Here is a 22,203-nt window from a genome sequence, read left to right on the forward strand (position 1 = left end):
GCCCTGTCCTAGGAATTTACCTAAACATTTACAGGGGGTCCTTTATACTTTCAAAACACTTCGCTTCACTCTACAAACGTTTTATTGCACTTTCTCCCTTTTGACTTAATAGTTATGGTGCTTCAGTTTAATACTTCCTTGTTTCAAGGTTTATATGCCCCGATTTTAGGCCAACAATTCATTTGTCCTTAGCGAGGGCCCGATCGCAACATTTGTTTTGTTGCACGCCCTCGTTAACATCACAACAATTAAAAATATGCCGCATCTCAAACACTTACCTGTAACCGGGCAATGCTCCCCAGCAACAGAAAACTCTATTGTGCGCGTTCCGACCGGAGTGTCTCTTCTGGAAGGCAGATCCTTCCTCTTTGCTGACACTCTGTGCGGGAGGTTACCTCGCGCACGGGCTGTTTTTTTGTCAGTACGATCCCACCTTCACTGGAGCAGTCGGTGATAGATACTTTAATAATATTTAAAGCGTATGGCTCCCCCTTTTGGTGACTTACTCTTTTTAAGGAAGGAAAAGCATCCTCCTCAAGTGAGTGATATTTCATTAACCTCCCTTTTTCTCACCCATGCCTGTTATTTGGGGCACATTAAATATTATATTTTTTCTTATCATGGACTCTGATCCTATTATCCCTCAGAACAGGGGTACCATGGGGGAAAATATAAAAAAATTAATTGACGAGGAGCTCAGATCCTCGGTTAAGGAGGTGGTGGACACCACATTAGCCAACAGAAGGAGGGTGAGCCCCCCTGAGGAGATTTTTTCTCCCGCTCAGATGGGGACTCCCCTTCTACCTCTAAACCCCGTAAAAGGGAGAAGGATTCCCAAAAGAGGAAGCACCTTGATCAGGCCTCTGACCATGGCTTGGACTCTTGTAGCCTCCGTGCTACAACAGATTTTGGTGCTCCTTTCAGCACAATAGCGAAAGGCCACCTTTCAGGGGCCCCTAGAAAAGTTGCCTATAGCGGCATAATGGATGGAAGTGACTCTTGTGGCACAAGAGAGAAATGTGATGCCCCTGACTACCTCAACGACTCTCAATTAGATGAGTTCATTTTTGATCCATAAGATACCCTGGATACCTCTGATACCTTGGACCATGATTTTGAACAAGCGTCTCTCCTCTGGGATCAAATATCCCTTTGGGAGAGAGATGTTTGATCCTACAACCTTCAGGCACCCTCGGAGTGCCGAACAGTGGCCCATGGACCACATAGCTAAATTCCTAAATCAGTGGGCAAGGAAAGGTTTGGACAAGGACACCAGTAATTTAATGAGTAATGAATGCCCCAGACCCTCTATTGAGGGTAAAGTCTGTGAGACTCCCAATCTGGACCCGGAACTAATCATGTTCCTTTTCAAATATGGGAAAGATCCCAGAAAAGGCATTGAGAAATACCTCAAACAGGGCCAAGATAAACTCCTGGATGTATTCGGCCCGATCACTCGCATCCTGGATATGGCCGAAGAGGCGAGGGGAAACAACACCCATGTTAACATTGACCTCCTGAGAGTTTGGTCTCAACGTGCAATATGCCTTTTAGGCAATGCGCCTAAAGGTGGGGTCCAAACTTAAGTGGCATGGTGAGCAAAGTAATGATGGGTTTGGATGCTACCCCGAGCAATTTCAAGTGGTAAGACAAATTGCAAGCATTCCTCCCATCATTTTTTGTGTGGTTCATGTAATTTCCACAAATATTCCAATATTGTAGTTATGAATAGAAAATGATCTGGTCCTTGAAAATATTTGGGGGGTTAAATTAAAAGTCCCTAAACATTTGGAATTGGTTTTATTTTGTAATCATAACTTTTGTTTTAGAACATTTATGGATACAGAGGTTGATTTCCATAGATATTTAAGGATAGTTCTATGTATTATTTCTGGATTATGTTTTATACTATTTTAGGGCCAGGGCAGGTAGGTGATATATACTAAATTTGCTAAATGTGCATTTTGAAGATTTAGGTGAATTTTGATTACTGGTATTGATATAAAAGAAATGTATTTGGTGTCGAGTCATATTTGTAAAGTAACTGTAATAGACCACATATTACGAAAGGTCCACATGCAATTATCAATTATGTTCCGATATAATATGCGTGATATGCGTTGGAAAAGTGCATGCATTTGCCATAAATGGAAGCAAATCAGCCACAAGTACTGAAAACCCTTTGTCTCATGTGGTTCTATAAATTGATTAGAAAAGCCTTAATAACTATTTTATCTTCTAGATATTCCCCTTTCTGTTTAACGTAAACAAATTTTAAGGAGTTTTAAGATTAACAAAATATAAATTTTAAAAAAGGCAGTGATGTGCCAAACATGGTAGTACATTACCAGATTAAATAGGAAAAGTAATGGATTAAATTTCAAAACAATTATTTCAAACTCTTATTTTCATTTTCCATGAGATATCTTGCTGCATTACTTTTCAAATGCTTTTTGGTTACCATTCACTTTTTAAGCACTAGGTTAGGATGTTAAATAATAATAAATATTTTTAAATCTATTTCCCATTTATTAGTGCCATTCTTGAATGTGTTATCCATTAACGAAAGAGGGTTTGGAATTCCACTGTGTCCCTGGGACTGATCATTGCCAAGAAATGCTCAATGGGCTGTGCATGGGTTGCAGGGCAACTGGATTTCTAATCTGTATTGGCACCTTGACTAAATCCTTATGCCAGGGAGTTAGAAATCTGCTCCTTGTGACTCTGGTGCAGTACCACTCAAGCTTATTTCAGAGAAATGGAGGTTCTTGGCAGGCTTAACCATGTCAATTGTCAAGTGTAGCACTATTCAACTGCCTACAACAAAAGTCCCTACAGCATTAAAGAAAGGCTTGGTGTCTTCAGGCCCAGAATAATTAGGACACACGTATAGACTAGATAATTTCAGGCCTGAAGGCATTTAGAAATTAAGGGCTGTCGAATTTCATCTGGCGTTATCGCTGTGGGTGGAATCCCACCACTCACAATGAGGGCCTTTAAAGTCAAGAAATGGGACATTAATGCTGCCTTTATTGTTCAGCTGGCTGCAACACTTTCAAATCTAGCTAAATCAATTCAGTCACCACCCATCTATTAACACATTTGTCAGTCATCAACACCTACTCAGCAAAAACAGTGCTTCAAACCAGGACTCCTGGATAAATGTTTTTCATTATAGGCTATTGGTATCCCTTCACACAATATCCCTGGCTTCTAAATTCATGCTTTCTGCCCCATTTTCTCAACCATGGGTATCCTTTACAAATGCCACACATTTTGCATGGCATTTTATTATTGCATGGAAAATAGTGCTGTTAAATATTTTGCGAACAAAAATGATTTATTGAATAATCTTTGGGCAGACAAAACAAGTGTTTTGTTTGACAGGTTTGTATGAGGGAGATAATGTCGACAACAAGCCAGAGAACAAAGTTGTGGACTACTGGTAGTTGACTTTTGGGTTGCCCAGAAGGAAGCAAAGATTTACAAACAAAGAAACATAAGTGAAAATCAATGGATTGCTTGGAGGTAACCATCCTGACCCAGGCAGGGCAGAGAGGGGCATAGTTACAGAGAAGTGACGGAGCGCGCTGTTAGTCTGCTTGGCTTGACGCTGTGCTTCGCCACTTCTGAAACGCATGGCTGCACCGTATTTACACAACAATGTAGTGCAGCCCTGCGTTTCTCCCTGCACTGGTGCTATGTTTAGCCACCTAGCGCCAGCGCAGTCACCCTTGCACCATAGTGCAAAGGTGCCTGCGTTGTGCGGAATGATTGTTTATATGCAGGAAGGTGTCCCTTCCTGCACATAAACAATCTTAAATGGTGATTTGCAACTTATATGTGTGCTGCTTTGTGCATTAAGCATAGAAGTTGCAACTCATCATTTTTAAAATGATTGTTTATGTGCAGGAAGGTACACCATCCTGCACATAAACAATCATGCATGGCGTTTTGCTGTTTTTAGGTGTGCTGCACAATGAAGCAAAAATAAAAACAGCGACAACGTTGAGAAATAAAGCATTTCTCCTTGTTGCGCCCTGTTAAGACCAGGTTTTCCCTGGTCTTAATTTTGGTGCTGCCCCATATTTACGCCTCTCTTGTAAATATGGGGTAGCATCAAAAGCAGTGGATGTTGCAGCGTAACACTCACTGTAGCACCCATTGCCCATCCCTTTCACGCTAAGTATAGCGTGAAAGGGTGTCTTATTAACAAGGAGCATTAATCTATGTTAAGTGGCTTAACAATGCCTTGTAAATAAGGCGCAGCCTGTATCACCACCACAACATCAAAAATTGACGTTCTAGTGACAATGGGGGTTGTAAATATGATTCAGTGTGACTACTTACAGGAAAGGACAAACGTTGTTTAAAACACTATGAGCCTCATTTATGGCATTTTGGCATAGAGCAGCGCAACAAGGCACCCTGCTGTATTGCCCTACGCCAAAATCAGAGGGTATGAATGCACCATATTTAAGCATTTCTGTCCCTTCTGCCTGCGCTGGCATTGTTTTGGCAGCACAGCGCCAATGTAGGCGCAATTGCACTATGGTGCAAGGGTGCCTCCAATGTGCAGGAAGGGGCTCCTTCTTGCACAAAACAATCCTATGAGGCATTTGCCTCTTTCTATATGTGCTGCAGAATGCAGCACACATGGAAAGACAAAAAAAGAGGTAGAAATACACATATTTCTCCTGGTTACGCCTCACCTCGAGAGGCATACAGGTTTGACGCTTTCCCAGGTTTACATCACTTTGTAAATCTGGTGCAGCGTCAAATTCTATGGGAATTGCATGGGAAAACTCAAGACAACACTCATGGAACACCTCCTGGCACAGATTAAGGTGATGCAGTGATTTGCGCTTCGATGCGTTACTCATAATTTATGAGACCACTCAGAATCATGCAGGGTGGCTTTGCGTGGCTTCATAAATCTTTCTGAGACCCATATGTCACACATGTTCCACTTTATGGAAGAGGAAACAGGCACTTAAAGGGGAAAACTATGTAAAATGTGCAAGGACAACTGTGAAACTAAGGACCTAATTTGCAATGAATTGGTGTAGAGCAGCGCCGTAAGTGTTTTTGCAGCGCTGCCCTACACCAATTCGAAAGGGCAGGAATGCACCATATTCACAAGATGCTGTGAATTCCTGTCCATTCTGCCTGAGTCGATGCACAACTTGGTGCCGAGCACTAAATCAGGCACCGTTGAACCATGGTGCAAGCGTGTCTGGATTGTTGCAGGATTGTTTTGTGCAGGAAGGGACACCTTCCTGCACAAAAACAATTAATTGAGGCTTTTTCCTCTGTACATGTGTGCTGCAAAATGCAGCACACATTGAAAGAGGAAGAAACGAGGAGAAATTAAAATATTTTTCCTCTTCACTCCTTTCCTGGAGAGGCGTACAGTTTGGATGCATTCCAAGGTGTACAGATCCCTGTAAATCTGGGAATGTGTCAAAACCCATGGGTGTTGCATGAGAAAACCCATCGCAATGCCCATGGAACACCCCCTGACGCAGTGTAAGGCAACATAGCAAATTGCACTACATTGTCTTACACCATATTTACGAGGCCATGAAAAGCCACGTAAAGTGGCTTTGCGAGGTCTTGCATATATGGGTCTGCACTCTGCTCCACCGGAGCATCATAAAATTGACGCACTAGTGCCAAAAGAGGCTTGTAAACAAGCCACTTAATTTTCCACTGACAAAAAAATGTAATTATTGCAAACAAAATTAATTGCCCAATACATTTGATTGTTAGACTATGTACAATAAGAATGATGCATGGAATCCTTTTCTAGACGATCCTCGTGGAAATAGATTATCTTGAGTGATAACTATAGAACCACATTTGTAATTCTCAAGAAATATACCAAAAGTGTTCACTAGTAGATCACTATTTTTAGCCAGTAATTGTATTCACTGCAGGAAACAAATGTCAGATTTATACATCTGGCAGTCTGGAAAGCACAAAAGACTGGCACTGGTGAGTGACTTCAGTTGTATTAGTCACGTCACAGCAAATAGTTTTCGCACAAATATATATTTTAAACGTTAAAAAAATGTACCCATGCTATTTATTTTTCTGGCATTGAACAGCTGGTAGTAAAGATAGCTTCTCTCCTTAAAATACCATACCAAGTATGAGGACAAAAGAAAACACTTTAGTAAGATGTGTAACATTATATTTAATGGGCATTCACTTCAGCTACAAACAGAGAGCTTTTTATTTCATGACCTTTTCAAATCGGTTGCTTTATTTCTGTGGCCAAGCTGACATTTTCTTTCATCAAACTGGCGTAATTGATTCATTTCTGGGGGCGTTTGAATCAGGAAGCCTCCATATTACTTAAGCACACTATATAGTAAAGTGTTTCCAAAAGCTTATGAAGAAAATAAATAAAACATAATACGCCAACAATACAAGTGCGGAAAGGAAATGTGTCGCCCAAGGAAATATTATTTCTTCAATGAAATCAGGTAAATTGTGGATTTTGAAAGGTAGGATTTTAAAGCTCATCCTACAAAAAGTTCTTTTATCAACCACATGGGTGGCGAGATTGACGTATATTCATGTCAGCCATCCCTCCACACACATGGCTCCCAGCCCTTCCACAGATGGGCTCCTCAAAGGTCTCTTGTCCTGCACACACGTGGATACTTTATCAAATCCCAGCTCTCCCTTTGCATGGAACCATGAGCAGGTCCCAGCTCTGCACACACATGGATGCTTAAGCAGGACTCTAGCCATACCACACGTATGACTATGCCAATGTCTAAGGACCCGATTCACAGAACTAATTTAAGACAAAATCCTAAACTTACTACCATTTACTCATTTTGGTATTCACAAAAGGCACTTACTCATTGATGAGTTGTCTAAGCAGGGCGGATAAGCACAGCTCTGTACTTGCTGTCTAGAACACTTGCAACAGACTATACCCATTTGTTGTGTTTATGATGGCAGAGTGTGAATCACAGACATGTGACCGGATCTTTGAAAGAAGGACCATGATAAGAAGAATTACTTAACAAGCTATTAGGAAAATAAATAGGAAGCACTCCCAATGGGATAAAACAGAGTCAACAATCCATTATTATGCTTCAAGTACTATAATTGTAATGCCTATTAAAGGTGAAAGAGATACTCAGCATATAGCTATGTGTCTAAATGAGTTTTTAAAGCACACAACTCAGTGTTGAACAGTAAATTGTCAGATCCCGGAGTAGCAGTGGTGAAGAAAACACAATCAAATACTTTCATAGCTATAGTTAATAGAGAGCGTCTGCTGGAAATGTCACAATAAGATGATGGACGTGCATTTTTATGCTTCAAGCAAAGGTGTTTTCAATAAAGGCTGGTAAAACCCTCAGCAGATGACATAGCAGAGTGGATATTTTACTACTATCTGGGGCACTCATTTTGAATAACCAGAAGCAAAACAGGCATTTTTATAGCAAAAGAGTGCACATTGCTTGTGGGAAAAAATATCCGAGTCATTCAGGGACAGGCATAATTTGTTCACTAGGGACTGGTAAGCAGGTCAACAGCTACGTTTGGATGGGGCTCTCAGTAATTTATGATGTATTTCCTTGTTCATATTATTTTAAACCTTGTAATCAAATAAACTGAACACAATCACATCATATCTTTGCATTTTCTTTCATTTACTGATGCTAGCTATATATGGTTTTACTAAATCTGGAAAATAACACTGAAAATAATATCACACATCCTATTGTATTGTTATTCTTGTCTCTCTATGAGATCTAGGACTACTAAATCTGAATTTATGGTTAGAGAAATGATATGCAGCGATCATTTATTAAAAATAGATATTCTTTCCATGGACACCAGTGTATGAAATAAGCAGCAAGGGTGAGAATGTGCTGAATTGAGCTACTTTACATTTGGAAGGTTGAAAGAGAAGCATGGCAGATGGTGTTCTGTCCATTGAATTCCACCTATTACTACATGAGGTATAGTGTAAAATATTTATATTGTATTACATACTCTGCCACTTGAATGGCAGAACTAGTGCATACTAGGCCTGGGCGTAAAATCCCCCTCCGCTTGTGGAGTTTGTGGAGTTTTGCCCAAACCATGCTTCTGAGCATAGTTTTTCTCTCGCACAGCTTGCTAGTGTTAAGCTGCCAAGCGCAAGCGAGGAAAATCATACGCTAGACCACCTCTTGGCGACATTTCTCTATGTGGGCGGTCACAGCAGGTCACTGCCGCTTGCTTTGAGACCTGCTGCTCGTGTTGAGGAAGCTGCGACTCAAGTATAATATTGACTCGAGTGGCAAAAAGAAGCAACGCCCTCTTGTTCTGCCCACGGTGTTGTTCGCGCTGATTTTTACAGCACTGAACAAACTCCTTGTTGTCTATTTTTTGACAATATTTGTGTCAGCGATATTTTATTCTGATATTTTTGTACTTACCATTGTAAGTATAGGAGCACAATATTGGGGCTCATTACGATGTCGGTACACCGTAGCAGTCTGGAACTGCCCAACATTCGGTCAGCATTTCCGACCTCAGTATTAGGATGCAACTGCCCTTAGGGTGATTGGAAACATCCATTTTAATATGGGAGCTTGTGCGGCGGTCAGGAAAAAGGCTAGCAGCACAAGCTAGCATAGTAAAATGGATGTTTGGAAACATCCCTGCACCGTTTGGCAGGCACAGAGCCAGCCACACAGTACTGGGATGTTTAGGGCCAGAGCCTGACATCAGAACCAGCCCCTATTTGGTAAATTATATTTTTTATACAATATTTTTGTCAACGATATTGTTTACCACAATATTATGTCAGTGATCCAGTGGATACATCTGGGGAGGACAAGGATGCTATTCGAAATTCCCCCTCAAGTACAGTGGCCCCGTGAGATAGGAAGCTACAGCCACCAGTACAACCAACCACCCTCATAAATAGTCCAACAATACACAAATGTATAAGTCACCTCTGATGCAGATTTTCAACACTTCAAACACTCACTACATCAGACTTGAGTTTTCAGCACCTGCCTGAAGATGAATGCCAACAAGACAGAATTCCTGTTACATTCCATAAACAACAATAAGAAATAAACATGGATCAATGGCCTGGACCTCATTGCTGCCAACCTCAACTTTCTACCAATATTAATCCGCTTTAATTCATCCTGAACACCAACCTCCACTTCAAGGAAACAATTTCCAAGATAACAAATGCAGCCACCGGGCTTTTCTAGTGATCTCTACTAGAAAGAAAATGCATAACCCCTCATCGCAGGACCCAAATTCAGAACTGCTGTTCAAGTCTTCATACTTTAAGATCTGAATGGGGAAACACTCTTATCCATTGCTTCTCAGACTTCACACTGGCCCTATTTAAGGGCATCCTTTATACCGCAGCACTTTTTATCAAGGACGTGAAGAAAACTTACCACATCTCCCCCATTATGTTTGCAACTTCACTAACTCCCCTTGCCAGCTCACACCATCTTCAAAACTAGCGGAATCATTTCTAAAGTAATCAAAACCAATACCCCTGACTTTCTGACTTACAAGCTCATAATATCTGATGGGTGTTGATGCACCAGCAGAAAGGACACCATTTGACTGGAGAAAGAGAAGTGCAACGAAAGATTGAACATGACAGTAGGCCTTTTTCGTCTATGCTCCGAGGATCTGGAACAACAACCCTGTATCGATCCATATCACCTCTGTAAAGACACCTGCATCATGCTGCAGTAACAGTACACTTCTGCGCAAAGAAACCAGCTATCTCTCTAATCAGTCATTGACTGTAACTTCAGCTGCCCTTCTGCTAGATTTGTTTGTGCTATGCAAATAACCCATACATACATACACATCCATGGACCCATTCTTTATTCACACTCCTGCTTTATTGGCTACAGTCCTGGCAGGAACTCATAGACCTTCAACATAAACAAAGAAGACTGTATCTATGTATTTTCAGTGCTAAAAAATATTGGTGGGGGAAAGTCACACTGTGGGTATAAAATGTTTTACAAAATGAAATTTAGAAGCCACTAACTAGAGATCATATATGTATAATAGGAACAGATATTGTACAAAGATTATCATCTTGAAACAATTTCCCAGTGCTAAGCAAACCTTTCAGGACTACATTTCTGGCTCAAAAACACTTGGGTATGAAAAACCTGGCAGGAAAAAAGGGTTATAAATAATCAAAAGTTGGGGGAGAGAAGATCAGTTTAGATCCCCCAACTTCCCTTAAATGGCCGTATTTAAACCACAACGAATGGTCCCCTACGAGTCCTGTCCATCTGGGTGGTACGTGAGTGATTTTTACTATAAAACTCTCACCCTTCAGTAAATCCTGAAGGCATGCTTCATCATAGAGTTTTCACAATGGAGTCTAATACTTCCTCAGCAGGCTTCAACGTGACCTCTTTCAGGGCACACGTACAGATATTTCAAGGGATCCTAGCAGTAAATTGTTAAAAGGCTGTCTGAGGCACACCTGCAACAAGCTTTATTATCAGAATTTTGCCTTGGCATGGTTAAAAACACATGTGTACACTATGTAGGGTCTAATTACCCAAGTATCCTTCCTCACAGTCTGCATGTTTCAGCCTTCCTAGAAGATACTGAGGCTTTAGTCAGGACCAGTATTTCAAGGATCCCTGTGGGTTGCCTAATCCTTTCTGGGTCAAACAAGTGGTGAATTACCCCTACTGGCCATTCATACCATGCATAGACATTATGTTTATGTTCCAACTGGCCAAAATTATTGGTGGCGGTCTGTAGAGAGATAAGAAATATCACAACACCATTTTATGCTATTTTACTTAGTGTAAATCTACATAGACCACTTGTCTCTTGCTTAAACCTTCCACCAAACACCTGTATATAGTGTCAGACTGCATAGCCTACAGGTGAATATAGCTACGAGCTCCTGATGAGTTTATTTATTCATTTATTTATTTAGAAGTTTATATAGCGCTCAGCTACCCCCAACGGGGGGGTCCCGGCGCTCCGGACGGTTAGCAGTTGTAAATATTACTGAGCGGCTAAGGGTTAGTGAACAGCCAGGTCTTTAGATTGCATCGAAATAAGCATTCCGATTCTGTCATGCGCAGGGACAGTGGTAAGCTGTTCCAAGATTGAGCAGTAATGACTGCAAAAGCTCTGTCCCCCATTCTAGATCGACGAAACCGGGGAGTCCACAAGAGACGGAGATGATTTGATCTTAGTGATCGGTTGGACTGAGCATGCTTAAGTCTTGCTCTGAGATATGCAAGACCCTGATCCTGCATTGCTCTATACGCCAGGACCAGAGATTTAAACTGAATGCGCCTAGTCATAGGCAGCCAGTGTAACTTGTTTAAGTGTGGTGAGCTTGGGTGACGATATGGAATGTTACATATCATTCGAGCCGTTGCATTCTGCACAATCTGTAGGCGTTTGACCAGGTAAGCTGGCGCTCCGACATACATGCTGATCGCATAGTCTAGTTGTGATGTTATAAGGGCATGAATAATGGTCCGGCGAGAGTCCAAAGGAAGAAAAAGGAGAATTTTCCGGACCATGCGTAGTTTACTAAAACACGCAGATGAGACCCTATTTATTTACGCCTTTCAGTATAATTCATTGTCAAATCGGAATCCAAGATTCCTGGCTGATTCCACTGGAACCGGGGGGGGGGGGGGATTCAGCTCAGGCAGCCACCAAAGTAGGGGCAGAGGAGGATTGGTTTGTTTAAAAAACAACACCTCGGTTTTATCCGAGTTAAGCCTGAGAGTGTTGAGTGACATCCAGGTGAAGGTGTTGCTAAGACAGCGTCTAAAGTTAGAAAAGTTGGCGTCAGAGTGATCTTTAAATGAAAACACTAGTTGTGTGTCGTCTGACCCCACAGGATTCTGCCACTGTGGCCAACGGAGACCGATAGACATTAAAAACCAGTGGGCTCAGGGTAGAGCCCTGAGGAACTCCACAACTGAGTGGTTTCTTCTCCGAGACAAAAGGTTGAAGGGAGACCTGTTGGGTGCGACTGCCCAGAAAAGATCTGATCCAGGAGAAGGGGGAGCCCTGAATCCTAAGACTATGTAGTCTCTCAAACAGTATGGCATGAGAGACCGTATTGAATGCCGCGGAGAGGTCGAGGAGCAGTAGCATTGCAGCGTCACCTGCGTCCACTCATCTGCAACCTCCAAGAGTGCAGTCTCTGTACTATAGCCGGATCTGAAACCGGATTGCGAATCGTGGAGAAGTTGTCTGGACTCAAGGTAATTTTAGAGTTGTTCTTGAACTACTTTCTCCAGAATTTTTGCTGGTTTAGGTAAAAGGGAAATGGGCTAATTGCTAAAAACAGATGGTCGGCATCAGGTTTTTTAAAAATGGGAATTAACATGGCCTGTTTCCAAGTCGAAGGGAAGACACCAGTTTGTTAGGAGGTGTTCCAGATCAGGTTCAGTGGGTAAATAATAAGAGGGGCGAGCAAACTAAATAGTTGTGCCGAACATGGGTCCATGGGGGAGCCTGATTTGCATGCCAACAATTTTTGAGATGAGGTTTCAATAGAGATGGGTTCAAAATACATAAGTGCCTCCACCTTAGTTTCCCTACAGTCAAGAATCGGGGAAGCCGTGGAAGGGCTAAACGTGGAGAAAATGTCTAAGATTTTGTCATGAAAAAAGTCAGCTAGACCATCACAGATCCGTGGCTGGGGGGGTTGAACTGGATAGTGCAGGTGGGTTGGAAAACTCCTTCACTATTTTTAACAAAGTTTTTGAGGAGTTGTCAGCGGAGTTGACTTTCTTAATAAAGTACTCTCTCATTACCATACGTTTAAGTTTGTGGAATTTCTCAATGGCCGCTCTATAGGTAGATTTTGCCTCTGGATCATATGATTGTCTCCAGCTCCGTTCAAGTTTTTTGCAGAGGCTCTTCTTAGTATGCAGGGCGGGGGAGAACCAAGGAGCTGAGGGTGTTTGTCTAGAAGAGACCAACGGTCGCATAGGGGCAATAGTGTTTATTTCTGAGTTCTGATACTGGCCCACAATCCATGATAGTTCTAGGTAACCACTGTGACTTGCTGTTTCCATATCATTAGTAAGGTGGTTCTGCATCCCATATGCAGTCTCTAAACACACTCCTAACTGATATATTTACTCTTCACTCCCATCGACGAGGTAGGGTCATCTTTCTTATAGGCACACTCCAATTTTGTGTCGGAGGAAATGAAAAAAGAGAAATATTAATGGGATTTTATATTGGTTTATCACTACTGTTCTCTGTAAAACACAACTATGTCTTCTTGAAGATACAGTTGTTACCTCCATCACCTGTGTCTGTAATCTGTGCCCATGTTCCCTACTAAAAGGGTTAACATTGGCAATTCTAGGAGATTCCTTGAACTCTACCCTATGGCTGCTAATGTGGCATTTATGATGATAAGATTTAAACTGAATGAAAAAAAAGCAAGAAAGGTTTAGGAAATGTAGTCTCTGGAACCTTATTAAACCCCTATGTAAAAAAACGTGTAACAATAATTAAAAGCCAGTAAATATTTAACATTAAATAGGAAATTTATATTACAATCCATACAATGACACACGTGTTAGAAACTTCAAAATATAGTAGGTTGATTTGCAAGCTCTAGTGCAACTAATAAAGGTAATCAATTAACCAAATGCAGAAAGAAGTGATCTTGTCCAAATTAAATTGTGTGACTTGCAGGTGGAAGCAGATATCACAACCAAGCGTTTAACACACTGAGCAACCTTGCCAGCATGCATGAGGCTGCTGGTAAAGAAGTAATTAGTTTAAATGGCAATCAGTAGGAAGCAATTGTCTATGACAAAAAGTACACAAAAAGGCTCTTCTACTTAAATCCAGATGATAGATATGATGTGAACAAAGGCACCATGTTTCTGGTCCACACTTTAATTTAACAAGCAAAATCCTTCTGGTATTTGCATTTACAATTCATCACAGTTCTACGAACTGAATTAATGACCTTATTAAAACCCTGACGGGATGTAGCCTGCCCCACCATGGCAGTGGAAGCAAAGTATTTTGTTTTACAAATACAGACTCCCAAAGCGGGAGTTTGAATTTTGTAAATCAAAAGACAAAGGCATCTGACACAATCTGGCCCAAGTGTCTACAAGCTAATATTGTTTGATTGATAATATTAATTGACTACCAACAGTGGTTTCCTCTGCCTGAATGTTTTTAGAATGTATGTATTGGTCTTTGAATGATTTATGGACAAATATGCATTTGTTTTAGATTGTTTTATGGACAATTGTCCCAATACAATCATTGCTATTTCTCTCCCTTTGTACGAGATGGTGTTCCACATTTTGGTTTGATAAAAAAATGCTACATTCACTTAACATGTTTCACTTTCCAGTAAGGCCATGCTATGCTGCCTGCCATAGGACACGTAGCAGCAGCATGGAATGTGAATGTCATATGTGAGCTGTGGTGTATATTTATACCTCCAAAATGTATGGAAAAATGTCTGGCTCAAGGGGAACACCACTGTATCCTTGCTGTTGGCAGTTTTAAATCACTTTAAAAAAAATACTCTCATTAAGGAACATCGATGTTTATATAATATTTCAGTCACCCATATGTGTACTGTTAGACCTGCCACCATTGGCGTGGGTCTCCCTTCCATTTTTTGCTGTTGCCTCCTGTATTTTTGCTACGTGTTTTGCTGGTCTAGATGATTTGGGCACTGTGCCACTGCTATTCAGTGCCACAGTGCAAGTGCTCTCTATTGTAAAGTGTTGTATTTGATTAGTGACTCCATGATTAGTTCATTTGATTTACTTGTCAGACCCTAGTACAGTGCACCATGTGTGCCCAGGGCCTGTGAATCAAATGCTGCTGGTGAGCTTGCAGCACTGCTTGTGCCACTCACAAAAGCAACTTGCAAAGTGTGTCTCAGGCCTGCCATTGCAGAGCCTGTGTGCAGCCTGGGGCTGCCATGTCGACTTGGCCAGTGAATCCACTTGCCAGTCCCTAAACCTTACCTTTTCTACATTTTAGTCACCCCTAAAGACGGCCCAAGGGCAGGGTGCATTGTATATAAAAAGTAGGACATGCCCTGATGTGTGTAGCATGTCCTGATAGTGAATTACAGCCAATTTCATTTTTCACTATTGCAAGGCTACCTGTTCCCATAGGCCAGAATAGGCTCAGGGAACTGGGTAGAAATTCGAGTTTAGTATGTCTGAACTCAGAATGATAAAATACATCATTTAGTGAAGTTGGTTTTAACATTCTATGTTTGAAAATACCACTTTTAGAAAGTAGGTATTTTCTTGCCTAAACCTCCAAGCCTGCCTCTGCTAGGTTGTGTATTCCATGTCTGGTTTGTGAATGATAGGGGCTGGGGTGGCTCTAGGATACAGGGTAAGTCAGCACAAGGCTGAATAGACCTATCTGCATGAGGAGTGGGGGGAGGAGTAGCACCTGGGCCTGAATAGGGCTGTGCCTGCCTTCCACAATGCTGGCTCCACCTCCTGTGGTGTGTCTGAGGACCCTGGCCGACACTGACACAGGAAGAAGTTGTGCACTGGCAGAATGCACCCAGAACTGGTTTGGACTATGTACAGACACTCTCTGCCTTCAGAGACAACGGATTTTTGTGTATAAAAAGGGGGACCCAGACCCCAGAACTTTAGATCACTTCTGGGAATCAAGACAACCCTTTGCCAAGGAGAAGAACCAAGGAAACTGAAGGAGGAGACTGCCCCTGTGCTGTGCTGTTGGGATTGGACTGCAGTGGTTACTTTATTGCCAAGGAAAGGAGAAAAGGAACTTTGTGTATACTTTCACAATCTTGAAGAAGAATCTCCAAGGGCTTGAACTGTGCTTGCCTCCTGCCTGAAGTCTCATGGATACAATACTTCACCAAAAGCTCCCCTGAATTCCCTTGCTGAGGAATTCTGCCTGCAGAGAGGTGCCTACTGTTGTTTGGGCCCTCTGAAAAGACTGCGAGTCGCTTGGAGCTGGAAGCGCGACGCAACGAGGAGAAGCGTGTCGCCGTTGCAGCAGTTGCCGTCGCATCGCCGAAGAAGCATGCTGCCGCTGCAGCTGTTCGCTGTCGCATCGTCGACGAAGCTTGTCGCATCACCGGAGAAGCTTGTCGCCGCAGCAGAGGTCGCCATTGCATCACCAGAGATGCGTGTCGCAGGGCCTGTTGCAGCTCAGAAGTTACCAAGTTTACCGCAAGGCCATCGGGTGTGCACGCATCACATCCAACGTTGTCGCAACTCATCGAGACGCCATTTTCTCGCATCGCACCGGATTGTCTCATCGCATCGAGGCACCATCTTGTCGCATCTCACCGGATCACAGTAAGAAACTGACGCATCACCTCCTTCCTCTCCGGTAAGGAATCGACGCATCACCTCCCCTGCACTGCAGTAAGGAACTGACGCATCACCTTCCCCGAAGCAAGGAACAGACGCATCACCTTCCCTGCGACCCTTTTGTTTGTATTGCATGACGCATCCAAGGTACTTTGAGAGTAAAGTGTTGCATTTACCATCTACATTAAACTAAGCTATTTCTACCATTTTAAAGTCTATTTTTGATTACAGTATTGTGGATTTTTGTCGTTTGGTCTTGTGTTAAGTCTAGTAAAGATTACTTATTTTTCTAAACTGGTATGGTGTCCATTTGTAGTGTTTTCACTGTATTACTGTATGTGTTCACAAATGCTTTACACACTGCCTCTGAGATAAGCCTGTCTGCTCATGCCAAGCTACCAAGGGGGTGAGTAGGGGTTATTTTAGAAGTGTACCCCCTTACTCTAACTAGAAGCAAGGGTCCCTATTTGGTATAAGGTACCTACCTCTGCCAACTAGAGACCCCCATGTAAGCCAACATGGATGGCTGTTTAATATATATAAGTGGGATTCATTTGGAAGCGGACATGGTCAAATGCCATCACAAAGGGTGATAGCTTCCATTTCACATGAAGATCCAAGATGGGACTTGGGTGGGATTCATAGAGAGAGATCTTATAAGCAATTGTCTCTGCCCACATCAGGAGGGAAAACAGATCAGTAAGAGGGCATGGTTCCAAGTTTGGGACAGGACTGAGAGCACTTGAGGTGCAAATCTATCTTCAGTCAATTTGAATAGAAGCTTTGCATTTAGACGTAACAGAAAGTATGGAAAAAGGACTTGAGTTCTGATGGAATTTCGACAAGTATTTGTCCTAGGGAGATATCCAATCACTAGCTAGATAATAAGTGTAAACCACCAACTCCTGAGAACCACCATGGACCTGTTAGAGATTCTGAGATATCTGCTGCCGGAAAGAAGCCTGAAGGGTGCACTTACACAGCACTTACACTTCAGTCTAATGATCATCTGGTCAACCTCTTGGTTTCTACCTAAGGGACATTAAATTCTGAAACTGGGTTTCATCCTGTGTGGAAATATTTGCTGCCAAGTTTGAGTTTACTGCACTGGACACTGAGGAGGCCCTGACTGGAGAAACATGGACCTTAAGAGCCCACTCTAAGTATCTGGAGCTGCTGCTCTTCTACAGAAATGAACGTTCTTAGCATCCAGAAGTACTGGGACTTAGTTCTTTTTCTGAGTTCTGAAGGCCTGGGACAAGGAACCAAAGCTCTCAGTGATAGGACTCTGGACCAAGGCAGAGATGCGGCCCTCATCCTGCTTGATCTCTCAGCAGCTTTTGACACAATCGATCACGGTCTGCTGTTAAAACATCTGCGTGAAATTAATGTCACAGGCGATTCCCTGGGACGTATTGATATCATTCCTGTCAAACAGAGAAAAGTCAATCAGGCTGGATGATATCACCTCTCATCCTTTTTCCTTTTCATGAGGGGTCCCTCAGGGGTCCTCGCTTAGTCTAACCTTATTCAATATATACATCACACTCTTAGGTGAGGTAAGCAAAGGTTTTGACTTCTCCCTGAACTCCTAAGCAGATTACACCTAGATTGTCATCTCACTGAGCAAGGAGGATTCAGGAATTTCTTCAAAATTCTCCAACTGCATGTTGGCAGTCAGTGCACAGATGAGCGGTCATTGTCTTAAACCTAATTCAGGAAAAACAGAAGTGATGTTATTCAGAGAACAAACGTCCTTCTGGTCCGTCATGTTGGCAAGCAGAGATGGGCTCTCTCATGACTCCAGTCAACAAGATCTGGAACCTGGGAATTTTGATAGACAACAAACGGTGCTTTTCCAATCACGTCAGCGTCTTATCATCGTCTACGTTTTTCACTTTGAAAATGCTAAAAAGGATTCTTATGTTCATTCCAGTCTATCTTTAAAAAACTCTTATCACTACACTCATAATGTCCAAATTGGACTACTCCAATGACCTATTACTGACCGCACAGCAATACATCCTCAACAGATTGCAAATTCTACAAAACACAGTGGCAGGACGTTTGCTAAAATTTTCAAGACACCACTTGGTAGCCTCTGGAATTAGGCACCTTCATTGGCTTCCTATCAGACAGTGCATCACTTTCAAGGTACTCTGCATTGTTTACAAGGCACTTCATAGCTCAGGGATGCACTTTTTTGCAAACTGACTTTGAAATAGTATACCCAAGGTCGTACCTTGCGCTCCTCCATGGCCAAATACGTTATTACTCCCAAATTTAAACGCTTCACCTGGGGAAGCAGAAGCTTCCTCTTGGGAGAAATAGCTACTTGGAACACCCTACTACCCCACATTAAGAGTACACCCAATCTTATCTTCTTCAGGAGACTCATGAAAACCTGGCTCTTTAATGCCTGCCAATACTCTAGATCTTCCTGCTTGGCTCCTCTCCTGTATCATAGCTAGCACCAATACACCCTTGGGTAATTGAGCACTTTAGAAATATTTTTCATATAACATAACAGGAGTAACCTAGCCAGTTACACATTGACAATGCTCATCTGGTCTTCAAAAATACTGCAGGAATGCTAAAAAGAAGTATCTAGTCATGAAGAACTCTGGTTGGCTACAGTCTCTTGCTTTGCCCCAGTGGAGAAAATAAAGGGGTGAAAAGAGGATAAGTACAGATAGGACTTGGAGCCAAGGCGAGGTGATGAATTCATCCAAGGTGCAAGGAGACGTTGACAGCTACATAATCCAGCTTTGTCCTATTTTACATTTTTAACACTAAACCTGAAGGTTTCAGTGAGAGCTCAATGGCAGTGCATCTGACTTTGAGGGACAATTTCCAGCTTAAGCATCCTGGCTTGACCCGATGGAAGAAACTGAGAATCAAAAAAGTAACAATGTCTCAAGGTAAAGATTTTTTACTGACTAGACACACAAAGTTACCTCAATCCCAACTATGTCATGGTTGACCTGAATTCATACCCAAATCATGGCCTACTGTGAACAGTGACTTTTATAGTTCTTTTGCCATTTCTTGATGTTCTGCATTAACATTTTCAAACTGTCATCTTAAGCAAGAGATAGGGCAAACATTAATGTGAGCTGTGTATGAGCACTCAAACTGTCCAAATTGGAGAACCTGCAGAGGCAATCAAATCTGAATGAGTGCATTGTTTGCACACTTAGAGTGGTTTGATCTGAGAATCTGGGATATGTGACCTGGATGTAAGCACAAGACAAGTGTATTGTTGTACAACGACTAACAGTCCCATCTGTGTTTAAGGCTTGAAACCATATATAGTGAGATTCATGAATGTATTTGTGATTCTGGCTTTATGCATTGGCCTGAAAAATACTTTGAGCATCATGTCAGTTGCACCTTCAGATCCCAAGTTGGGACTGGCATTCTATTGGCTGGTAATGTGATTTCAAACCGTTTAAGAATGTCACGTATAATTAGTTCCATACACAGAAAGACACTCTATCATCAGAGTTTCCAATTTCACTCTATCATATGAACCGTTTGACCTGTTCCATATGTTATTAAGGGTAGTAGGTACATTAGATTGATTTGAACTATACAACCTTTCATTGATATATATGTTTTTTCACTTTCATTTTATTCAAATATGTCTCATGAAGAAAACATAGTACTATCACAAAGAAAATGTTTCAAAAAAGTGCTCGCTGAGATTGGGATTCCTCTTTTTATTGCAAGTGCTACATATCTATCTCTGGTGCTGCAGCTTTCGCAACAGTTGTTCACAATGAGGACCTCCCTCCCATGGCTTGTCATATCTGCCTCTTATTTTATTTTTCTAATGCCTCCAAAATGTATTTCCTGAACAAGGTATATTGATTAAAGGGCAAGTTCTAAACCTCTGCAGAGACATGGAGGCAGAACCCAGGAACTCATAGGGGCATATTCTCAAGAATGTGTGATAACCATCACAAAAGTTACTTAACACAACCTACAACATCGCAGTCCATCACGGGAATTGTACGCCGTGTTAACCAGGTATTCACAACAAGGCAGCACCATGGGATACTCACCAGATAACGTGTCAACTGTCCGTGTAATAAAAATCAATGCCACGCCGCAAAAATGCGAACGCCAAAAAAGCTGCGATGAGGCCAAGCTCCATACAAAAAGCTGCGAAAACCAGCCACAGGCCTGCAAATCCCACACGTCTGGTGGGAAAATGCAACATAAAAGCAGAGTAAACAAACCACGAGATGACAACATGCGAGCACAACCCCACAGCTGTGAAGCAGAACAAATGACCATTGTCCCAATCACATAGGCATTTCCCCACAAACAGTCACAATGCACATAGACATGGATTCAGTATGTAACCTGCACCAATCCAGAAAGAAACATGGTACACACTGTGAAACTACGAAAAGTACCCCCTTGTTACCTCTTTTTGGGATCTTGACTTGAAAACTCTACAGGATACAGCTTATTTGCGCCCATTGCTGTATTGGCGTAGGGTATGGACTACTGAGGAGCTCAAGCACTATGCTTTGGGTTTGAAGGAAATTATGGAAAAGGACTCCTTTCATAAGATAGACTGGCTGAGGTCTATAAGATCGCTACTGGACAGATTGGGAATGAGGGACCTTAGGGAAGATCCTCAAAACGCGGTTTTCCCTCCAAAAGAGACTATGAAAGCCAAATACTGGGAAATGATCTGTTTGGAATTATTCTCTAAGGGATGCTCATTCCATCTTACAGGCAGATTTTTGGAATTTAAGGCCTATCCTAAACCCGGAATTGTATTGGGGCTTGATTGAAATACCATGTGATCGCAAGCTCTACTTCCAGTTTAGGATAGGCACGCTCCCGATTCGATCATTTACATCCAAATGGGTCGAAGGGTCCCAAGATAAATGCCCAAAGTGCAGGGACAAGAATGAATCTCTGAGTCACTTCGTGTTTTCTTGTCCCCTTTACATTCTCCCATGTAAGAAATGGGTATTACCCATTTGCCGTCTAATTGGAACTCGAAGGCACGAAGAGGCTATGAGAATTTTGTGTTCGGACCCAAGCCCGACAATTGCAATAGCTATGGCAAAATACATAAAATGGGCTTGGGTAATTCGGTCAAAACAAATTAATCCCAAAGTGCCCAACGAATAGGTGCTCATATATAATTTTTAGGTTAGGATGTTCTGCTGTCTAATTATCTAAATCAGGGGAGGGCGGCATATTGCTGCATAAATATGAAATGTGCCTGTTTTATATCTGGATGTAAAGGCATTAGTCTATTTATTATAAATGGAGTATAACCTTGTCCTAGGCATATACGTACAAACCTATATTGATAATTGTATTTTAATTTGCATTTATGTAAATGGTTTTTATATGTTACTTTTATGACTTAATTGTCGAATAACGTTTTTTTGAATGAATGAAACTACGAAGAGTGGGATACCCTAACAACTTTGACACACAGAACTGGCAGTTAGAATATGTGACACCATAAACTGCCTCACTGCACAGAGGTGACACGCCCACAATCCATCAACAAATCCCTCAATTGAAAGCACAACATGTCGCACCCACACTTTTCTGTGTGAAGTGCCTGTACAGATAAGTGACATGCATGCAGGGATTGTGTATCGGAATGCTTTTATTAGCACATGCAGTGCCTGTGGCAGGCAACGTACTGTGGCAGTACTGAGAAGGACCCACACAATGTGAGGTCGACCAGAGAAGAAACTGTCAATGATGTAGTCCTAACGGGCAAATCCTGCTGTGGCTGCAGGGGGTGTGGTCCACCTGCCTCATCTTCATCATCATCGCCCGGTGC

General features: G+C 42.0%; 1 protein-coding gene across 2 annotated transcripts in view; it reads right to left on the bottom strand.

The window, feature by feature from the left end:
- Positions 1–22,203, bottom strand: part of HCN1 (hyperpolarization activated cyclic nucleotide gated potassium channel 1) — an 893,359-nt gene that overhangs the window by 343,599 nt on the left and 527,557 nt on the right. The window lies entirely within an intron of this gene.

The sequence above is a fragment of the Triturus cristatus genome, chromosome 2_1 (assembly GCF_964204655.1).
Source record: "Triturus cristatus chromosome 2_1, aTriCri1.1, whole genome shotgun sequence".
NCBI classification, from domain to species: domain Eukaryota; kingdom Metazoa; phylum Chordata; class Amphibia; order Caudata; family Salamandridae; genus Triturus; species Triturus cristatus.